The following is an 11,214-nucleotide window of genomic DNA, read 5'->3' on the forward strand; positions in this document are numbered from 1 at the left end:
AAGAAGTTTTTAATGTTAATTGACATTAGTCAATCAACTATGTAAAGACTCTTCAACATAGACATGATTCAAGACTACATAATACCTGTAAAATTTAAATTTTCAACATTAATAGGGTGGACAAATTTCATACTTATGTCATGCTATCACTGAAAACTTCAACCCAACAAGCGTATGTCATATTCTCCTATCACGTGACCACTAAATATGGACTGTTTGGGGTGAATAAACTCTATTATCTATCAAAACTTATATGTAATTCTTAATTTTTTCAGAGGTGTAGGAGACAAATTAAAAGAGGGGGCAAGGTTTATTTGACCAAAAAAAAAAGCGAGGAAATATACGTTACAGGCTCACTCAGTGAATTCTGGGTTAAATTTTATAAATTCTTCTGCTTTCCGTAAGAATAATTTTCCTAATTTTGATGCAATTTTACTGAGACAGATTGAAAAGTGGGGTCCGCTCCCGCGAATCCTAGGCCACAGTGTTTATAGTAGGTGGTGAAGCAAGAGGCAACTTTCCAACGACCTAGACTCCACTGAACGCAAAACAAACCGAATAAGAACGAAACAAGAACTTAGCTACACAATTAACAAAGGACAAACCACGTAACAATTGCACACGACTCGCAAGTTACAAGACTCCCCTTGACCAGTTCCTCTGAATTATAAAACCTACGTGATTGATTATGACAGTTTTGCACTCTCTTGAGGATGTCAGCTTAGTGACCAGAACAGGTTAACCTCTCGGTTACTAAGTATCAAGACAACTAATTTCTAACAACATAAGTGGATTTTGATATGTTAGTGTTAAAGTTAGGGGAGGATGGGTTATGATATTAGACACTTATTGTGTAATTTACTTTAATAATAAGTTGGCGAAAGAACGATTTATGAGCACAATGAAACAATTTATTTTGGGGGAACATACTACGCGTTTCAACAGAGCATGTAGTATGTTGCCCCCAAAATAAATTACTTCATTACGATTATAAATCGTTGTTTGCCAACTTATTATTAGAATAATATGTTTCCATACTCAATTAACTTTTTAGTATTAACATTCTTAGTTACAGAACGTTTCCATCAATGAAATACTTTTCTTTGCATTTACAAACAAGTATAACAAAAAATAGATAAATTCCAGTTATCTGGTTCTTTAAATTTAATTTACTGCTTTTCTTAGTTAAAGATCACGAAATATGTGTTTAATAACGATTAACTTTTTGATCTCTAAAACTGTGAAATTATCCATACTTCTTCAGCTTAAAGTTAGTCCTGCCCCTTCGATTGCAATTTCTAAGAGCGAGATTCCAGAAGGATATGGATATCATACAGCAGCAGTAGGAGTTCAATAATCGTCTGGTAAATGCTGTGTTCTAGAAAGGCTAGTCTATTAAAATATTATATATCTAACAACGTCTTTATCTGAGTTTTTAGAAAACTAGAAAAATCCTTGTTATGAAGTTTCGTGCAAATAAACAAAAAAAAAAAAGAAGAAAGAAATCAGGCCGTTAAACAGAATGTTTAAAAGGGGGGTTTCTAATTTGTGAGATCGAAAGCCAACACATAACGTGCGAAGCCAATGCTGCGGGGATCTGGGGGCATGCTCCCCAGCAAATTTGTAAAAATAGGTGCTATGAGATTAAATATGGAAGCGATTTTGTATAAAATATACGGCTATTCACATAAAATTCACAAACATACAACAAAAAGTCAAGAAATCATCAATCTGTTGTAACACTCCATGGGAGCTAGATCTAAATTATCATAATTAGCTTAGGTACGTGGAAATGGAACGTAATGAAATGTTTCAGCCGATAAATATCGTAGATGGGGGCTTGTGTAGTCAGAATAAGAATAACTTTTGTACAAACGTTTAAATGTCTATATTTCAACTAGTTTGTACGCCACAAAAGTTGTTTATTCATAATACACAAACAAAACATTCCACTGTCAGTAACTTATAAACGTATATCAAAATATTTCAATATTTGTAGCTCTTAAAGTATTAGAAATTTCTATTGTAACTTTCAACGGCTATAAAATGAGTTTCAAATGTAACTACAGAAAATATTATATCTTAGCTACTGTTAGCTGAAAGACGAGTATAAAATAAATAATATTCAAACAATACGTTCTTTATGAAAAATCCAAACTGATTTGCTAATATATTTTCTCTCTTGCACCTTAGAGATTAAACTCTTTGAGCCACAGCAACATCAACACGACAGATCACAAAGCAGCGTTACCATCTGTTGAACTTCTTCAGCAGAGCCACGTTTCTCAAGGACAAAGGTCAGCTTCTACCATCTCAGCACGTCTTCTTGCTTGTTGAGTCCGTGTCAAAGAGTCAATCTCTGTCACAACCATCCGAATACAAAAGAAAAGAAATGACAGCAACATGTTAACCCTAATTTTATTTTCTGACAATTCATTTCTTTTTATTACGTATTTATTGTACACTACGGTTCAATCGTATTATAATCATAATACATAAACACGCATGCAATTTTGTTATAAATATAGGGATGCTTATAAAATCAACCAATATATCCGTCATTTTTTCGTGTTCTTGAGAAAGTGAATCGTATTTTAAAAAACACATTGTTAAATGCTGTTTTAAAATTGGAATAGTTCTGGTTGATTATTTCAAATGAGTGAAATCCTAAAAAGTTCTATATAATAAAAGCTTTATTTATATGTGTTTACAATCGCAGATACTGTTTTATAAAACTGTGAACTTCGCTTGGATCAGTATATAACTTACGTTAACTTCTGTTTATGTATACAGTAATACCTTCTAGAGCAAACTGAAAGATAAAACGGATAAAATTCAAGGTTAAATACCCTTATTTTTTTGACAAGCTTCTCTGAGCTTGTTCAGCATCATCAGGCAGACAAGTCACAACGAAACGTTACCTTCGTCTATTGTCTTACAAACTGTTAGCCCGATGATGCTGCGTTCATTCAGCGAAGCGTAACAAATAAATTTATTTTCTTTTAACCTTGAATTTGAACTATGTTTAACCTTCAGTTTAACAAAGATTGGTTTGATCATGTCACTTAAGCTGTACTAATTCAGGAGTCGTGGAGACAACAAAGCTTCCACCCACCTCATGCTTTTTATACTAGTTAGATATATATATATAACAAGAATAATATAAAGTTGCACGATAAAGTATTTCTATTTTAATTGAATGTTTAAACAAATATAACAGAGTTAATTAGAAAACAGTGCTGGTTGGCCACAGAACAGGTTGATAAAATGCCGATAACTTTTATACATTGAAGTTGGTAGCCGTGATATCATGTCCACTAACACATCCAAACAAACGTTACTTGCTGTTGTAGTTTTATCCTGATTGGAAGCCTCTGTCGTGTGCGGGAGTAAAAATTGATATTTTCACATAAGTAAGTTAATATTTTTTACTGAAAAGTTTTTGTTACGTTATATTAAATACTTTATTAAGATAGTTTAAGTTACATAGCATTTGAAAGTGCATTCTTTCGGCTATATAATAATACAAAATTAAGTCATTTCTAGCAAAATGGCGGTTTGGGGTATGTTGAAACATTTCATTTGGAGCAGATTGACACGCGTGTCAACCAGCCCACAATAAGAAATTTGCAGGTACGTTTTCTGTTCTTTAAACAAAGAATACAATATCTTGCCTGCAATGGTGTCAATAACATATTCTGTGGGACAAAGACGTATGAAGCCATAGCAAATTGACAAACGACGATTTATAAACATAAGGAAGTGTATGTTCCCCCAAAAATAAACCACTTCATTATGATTGTAAGTCGTTTAAATACATTTTTGAATAATTTAAATGAACGTTTAAATGTTGAAAAAATGAAAGAAAATTATTTAAAACTTGTAAATTCCACACTGCGTTGCTCCTTCCATTATTTTCCTGTGATATCTTTTCTAAATTTTGAATTTCAAACTGTGTTTGTAGGCATTATGGTGAGACACTGGTAAAGTATTTTTTATTTAATTTACTTGAATGTGTAATAAATATATTGAATTTCATGCGTGTCAACTTACCCCAGTGCGTGTGTCAACTTGCCTCGTATTTGGAGAAGGTTGTACACAGCGTCCACTTTTCTATTATGTTCACTTCTGAGAAAATTAGCAAAGAGGTAAATGATTTGTTTTTTGCCTTGTAACAGAAGAAGGTGTCTATTTTATGTTGGTATCGAAATTTCTCATCTTGAAGATCACAGATGACTTTTATTTAAAAATAAAAACAAAGCCAGTCAACCGGTCCTGGTATCCTTTAAGCGTACTAAACATCTAAAGATTGTAATAGCAACATCCACCCAAGCCTACTAACCTCTTCTTTTAAAAGTGCTTCACCATCCACATAATCATAAATACCAACGTGTTTTACTATTTTATTGCTTTAACCCCTTCCATGTCAGACTTTTTTTCTTTGGAAATGAACTCAAAAAAGTAGATTTTTTATTTCGCTTTTTGAAATCCTATTGTAATAAAAGTAAATATGCGAATAAATTCGGGCAAATATTTAAAAATACGGCGAGAAATGGCTTGCTCAAATTAACTCGGGCAAATATTTTTGAGAGATGGAGGATTATTACTGTTTGCTTGGATGCTACAAGTTTGAATACGTCATCATCACTGCGAGGTAGCTCATACAGCGACACCTGTCGTGGCGGTTTCAAAACTAGGTTCTACTGGTAGCTTCTTTAATAAAAATACGTTTTAGAAAATGATTAAATTTATATTAAAAAATCACGACTTTAACCCTACAATTTTGCTTACGAACTATATACACTTGTATATACATATATACAATATTGTTTTCTTTTCATTGCCAAATACACGAAGTAATAAAATGTGTTTGCAAATAGTCACAGATTAACCTAGTCCTTTTTGTTGATTGCACGTGAAAGTTAGTCAAAGTAGTATGGGAAATCTATTGATATTAAGAAGAAAATTGGTTTAATTCTACCTCAGTCTTGAAGTGGCTGGTATGTAATAGTTTTGTTTGAATCTCGCGCAAAGCTACTCAAGGGCTATAAGCACTAGCCGTCCTTAATTTAGCAGTGATAGACTAGACTACAGATAAGAAGCTAGTCAACAGCAACCACCGCCAACTCTTTTACCAACGCACAGAGGAGTTGACCGTCACCACGGCTGAAAGGGCAGGTTCGGTGACAGGAATTCGAACCCGCGAACCGCAGATTGTGAGTCGAGCGCCCTAACCACTAGGTCCGGCATGTGTTACAGTTTAAAACAGGAATAATGAGAAACTCACCTCTATTATGATCTCGCCTTGTGTTTTGTTGTAGATCAACAGATGTCATATATTTGTCACAGTGAGGACAAAAGCATTTAAACAAGCTATAAATATTTCAATGAAACTACATATATATATATATATTTATAAAATCTTTAAGACACAGATAGAACTGCTGTGTTATTTAATAGTGCTTTGGCTTGTGTTATAGCCACGACTTTGTAGGATCAAATATAAGGAACGTTGTTTACTAATGTTCTGGGTTGTGTTGTGGCCATGACCATGCAAGATCAAATACAATGAATTTATTTACCAATCCTTTAGTTTGTGTTTTTGTTATGCATGTAGGATGAAATACAAAAGATGTTTTTAACCAATGCTCTGGTTTGTGTTGTAGTCATGGCCACATAGGATCAGATAAAGGAATGTTTTAACCACTGCTCTGGTGTGTATTGTAGTCGTGACCACATAGGATCAGATAAAGGAATGTTTTAACCAATGCTCTGGTTTGTGTTGTAGTCATGGCCACATAGGATCAGATAAAGGAATGTTTTAACTAATGCTCTGGTTTGTGTTGTAGTCGTGATCACATAGGATCAGATAAAGGAATGTTTTAACCAATGCTCTGGTGTGTATTGTAGTCATAGTCACGTAGGATCAACTACAAGAAATGTATTAACCCGCATCAATAAGCATAATAAGATTCCATAGAAACACATGTCCATCCTACAGACTTTGAAATACAATTCTCCAGTATAGATCTGTTATTTTAATTTATTAGCAATGAAGAGAAATGCAGCTCACTGAGAATTCCAGGATCTTAATTATACAGCTGGTGAACCCTTTCTCCAAATACACCAAGTTTCTAGCCTATTATAATTAAAACTCGGTCTCGTGATATATTTATAATGTTAGTAGTTTGAAGATATAGTATTAGAAGCAAGGAAGTGTTTGATTACTGTTTTATTTATTCAAGTTTCACCGGCCCATGGAGTTCAACACAAAGTTTTGTTTGCCAGTATGAAGGTTTTACTAATAAATTTTAATATTCTGCTGTTTGAGTGATACCGAGTCATTTTCGTCGATGAATAAACTCAATTTTATCATATTCCACGAGTGGGAACAAACAACTCACGTACTCAACACAGGAATCATCTGATAATCAGTAACTCTGTGCTTACCCATCTCTGTCACGTTTTCCTATTGTCCATCATTAATGTTCAAACGATCTCAGTTCTAATATCTTATCTTACACAATGTTTTGTCGTGTACATAAAATCCACCGTTTAAAAATTTGAGAATTGTGTTTTGATTGATCAGAAAGTTATAACGATAGTACGTTGTAAACTATATTGATTTACGGACGTTGATTAGTTTTATCTGTTCAGCTGCAATTTCGTTACAATTATGTGGAAGTCTTACTTCATAAGTTTATGCGAAGAATCTCAAGAGTTACATGAAAATCCTTGTATTTTTAATTAGGTTCTTGATATCTATAATATAATGATTACACTTTTTTCTTCAGATAAAAAACATTTTATAACACTTGTTGTATATTGTATATTAAACAAGTATTTAAATGAAGAAAGAAGTTCGTGTACACTATGTGTGTGGAAATATTGTTCTCAGATATTATCCATTATAATACCATAGTTTCTTATATACTTAAAAAGAAAAAATTGTTCCAAGATATTTATGGAAATCCTTTACAAAATATCTTTATAAAAATATTTGTTCAACAATTCACGTGTGAATCTTGATTCTAAAAACCGGTATAATAATTTCGCTTTAACAGTTAGCGTTTGTTTAATTTTGCTAATATTGAATACGGTAACTGAACTACTATTTGAAATAAATAATACTTTACATTGTCTTGAAAAGTTATCTTTTATTCTAGTTCGAAGTTAGAGATATATACATTAATAAAAACTGGAAATTAATGTGCATATTTTTTTCTATATATTCAATAGAATACATAAAAAATATGCCGTATTCATAAAAAGACACACATATATGCCCTTAATTCGTATTCAAAAATCAACTGAAACAAATATTTACATCATTAGAGCCATCAATTGGGATTCTCATGAAATAGCCTTATTACTTCACCATTTCTTAAATCTGTTAATTATTTATTCGTTGCAACAAATTAGGAAAAAATAAATAATTATCTTCTTTATGTTACATTTTAAATAAGTCAGCCCCTGAGTTATAAGTAAACGTACATCATTCTTGATCATCTAGTTTCTACATATAATGAGAAACGTTGTAATCTTATTAACTAATCATTCTTGGCACAAATTCCTGGATGGCATAAAATACAATATCTTAAATATTTCTTAACGTTTCTGTTGATCATTCATGATTTTCACGAAATTGCTATTTTAATAAAGCCAATCGTAGCTTAAGCTAACGTAACGAAAATCAATTAGAAATCTAACTGATTCGTTTAAAATATCAGCATTAAGAATTAAATAAACAAGTCACATTTTGATCTTATTGGTTGTTAAGACAACTATCACTGTAAATACTTAATACAAATATCCGTATATACTGTTTATTACAATGTACATCTTAACTGCAACGTTTAAGAAATACAAAAATTTTAACATATTCTTTAAGTCGGTGGATTTTGTAAAATAACACTTTTGTCTGTCTAACACAAAGCTACACAATGGGCTATCTGCACTGTGCCCATCACGAGTATTGAAATTCAATTTTTAGCGATATAAGCCATCAGATTAGACTTACCGGTAAACCACCAGGAAGTGAAACTTTGGTAAAAATATTATATTTTACAGCTACTTTTACAACCCCTTCAACCATGTAGACATACTTTATACAATCAATACTAAAAATAGAATATATTCTTAACAATAATCTTTCAATGCCTTAAAAATATTTTAAAAGTAAAAACCATATTTTTTTTCTTTATTTGTTGTTACGTACAAAGTTACGCAATTAAATTATCTGTGCTCTGCCCGCCACAGGAATTGAAACCAGACTTATAACATTATAAGCCCTCAGACTTACCTCTGAGCCAACGAGGAATCCTTCTTTTCAATACAGTTTAACTACTTTTTTTGTTAAGTATAATAAAAAATCCTAAAAACACAAATCAAAGGAGAATATGTTACAAAAAGTCAAAGGTTTCTATCACGTAGAATCAAGTTTTTACACATTATTTAAGTCGTGTTATTTTTGTGGGATTTTTAAAAAGAAATTTAACTATCAAAAGTTCTGATTGTGAAGAGTACAGCAGGACAGCCTATGAAAGGTAATTCTACTTGTTTAAGATAGTTTATTATAATAACTTAAACGTGACAGGTAAATTACAATGTATCTCATTCTATGCTTTCAAAACCCTATCATTAATAGTTTTGTAAAAACAAAATTCATGTAGAAAGAAATTCGTAATATTTGAAAATTACTTCCGTCTGTATTTGATGATTTAAAAATGGTCCCCAAGTACTTTCATAACCTACACAACATCAAGACTTCTCAGTTTTTGTATAGTTTCATAATAAATCTTGAGATCATAATCACTTAGTTTAACATACCAATTTTAATATTTGAGAAAATACTCTGTAAGATACAAGAACAATTAGTAAAAAATTACCTATTTAATTAGATACACAGGCACTGGCAATTCACTTGTTAGTTAAGAAAAATATAAATTTCAAGTTAAATCTTTTTTTCTCAAAAACAGTTTTAATTTGATTCGCTAATATTGCAATTACAGTTTTATTACAAATTATACACAACACAAACGTTCATTTCAAAATCTCTAATTCCATTAATTAACGTGGATCCCAAAATGTAAAAAAAAAACATTTATATCCTTAATAAATAGTCTGGCTAAGCACACAAACATAACGACATAGACCTGAGAGGCAAAATGCAAATTAATATCTCTTAGATTTGAAGAAGTTTCTTCGGGTGCACACAATTCTAAACCTTATTTTGATTTAACAGTAGTTTTTTTCACTCAACAGTTACCTCGCCAATTTCTGAAGTTTTAATAAAATTTATATAAAAATATACAACAATGAGTGCATGTACACGTATGGCACCTACTATGGTGGCTTGGAATATTTAAATCAATTTCTTTACAACTTGTGAGCACACACACCGACTTCATATTCTCTCTATCTACATGATACAGAAGGGCTAGTAATATGTTTTATCATCTAGGGCAGTAGCTGAAATTTGAGAACAGGTGACAGTGTAAAGATAAAAACCTGAAAATATACAGAAAGAAGAAAAATTAATAATAATTAGTTCCACTAATAATTTCAATAACCCAAATATTCTAACTTCATAGGACAGTGTGACACTCTTCAAGTTTCTATAGTTAATTTTTCACGTAAACAATCTATGTTTGTAAATTAATAATAATAATTTAAACGTATTCGGAGAATGGTTTCTATTGTCTAGCAAACTTAAACGAAAAGAACAAAAAACAACGATATAGACGTACGTGAACAACCATAGTCTTAGAGAAACGAAACTACAGTTTGCGTAGTTCGGCAGCTTGTACATAGACACGCCTTCATTGGTTTTGCGTAATTGCACTAATAAGTAGCACCACCTGCAGATGGCATGGGAAAAAACCGCAGGCAGGCAGACTAGTTAAAATGTGCAACACCTCTCTCTAGTTGTCTCGACTAGAATCGGGCACCCCTTCTGAGAAGCTCCCTGCTAGCTCCAAGCGATATATTCTGAAACTATAATCATAACTTATGTTTTTCCCGCGGTTCACAGGTGAAGGGCAGACAGCGCCTCGGGCAGGGTTTAGCTTATTCCACATGTCCCATGAATAACTAATTAACTTCGCTGTCCTTCGACTCCTCAGGGCGTATGCATGTATAATTACCAAGTAGATAAACTTGTGATGCTATCACAGAGAATGAATAAAACACGATTTACAACTAAACGGAGTTCACATGAACTCTGTTTAATATTACACCTCAATAATATCGATTCTCTTCGAGATTACTTCAGATTAAGTAGTACAACTAAATGTATTAGTAAAGTACGTTTCGTGATCTGTTTTAAAACACAAAAATATTAGTAAAGTACGTTTCGTGATCTGTTTTAAAACACAAAACCATTTAGTTGTACTAGTTTTGTGTTTTAAAACAGATCACGAAACGTACTTTACAAATACAGTTAGCTGTACGTATGTAATCAGAGTGGAAACTTTAAGACACACAATAAAAACAAAACAAAAACTAAGTGAAACAAGATGATAACAAACAAAATAAAAAAAACTCAACACTAATGAATTTTGTTTAATCGATGGCACCAAAATTCATGAGAATTAAATCTCAAATTCTTATTTCCTTTCGAAACGTATCTGTCGCGAATCACTTATTGAAAGGGGATATGTAGAGATCAGTAGAATAGCTACCACATAACGTTGTTGTTGATAGTTAACAGGAAGGGGATATGTAGAGACCAGTAGAATAGCTAACACATAACGTTGTTGTTGTTGATAGTCAATAGAAAGGGGATATGTAGAGACCAGTAGAATAGCTACCACATAACGTTGTTGTTGTTGATAGTAAACAGAAAGGGGATGTGTAGAGACCAGTAGAATAACTACCACATGACGTTGTTGTTGTTGATAGTTAACAGAAAGGGGATATGTAGAGATCAGTAGAATAACTACCACATGACGTTGCTGTTGTTGTTGATAGTCAACAGAAAAGGGATATGTAGAGACCAGTAGAATAGCTACCACATAACGTTGTTGTTGATAGTCAACAGAAAGGGGATGTGTAGAGACCAGTAGAATAACTACCACATGACGTTGTTGTTGTTGATAGTCAACAGAAAGGGGATATGCAGAGATCAGTAGAATAACTACCACATGACGTTGTTGTTGTTGATAGTCAACAGAAAGGGGATATGTAGAGACCAGTAGAATAGCTACTGGTCAT

Source organism: Limulus polyphemus, unplaced genomic scaffold (assembly GCF_000517525.1).
Source record: "Limulus polyphemus unplaced genomic scaffold, Limulus_polyphemus-2.1.2 Scaffold864, whole genome shotgun sequence".
NCBI lineage: Eukaryota > Metazoa > Arthropoda > Merostomata > Xiphosura > Limulidae > Limulus > Limulus polyphemus.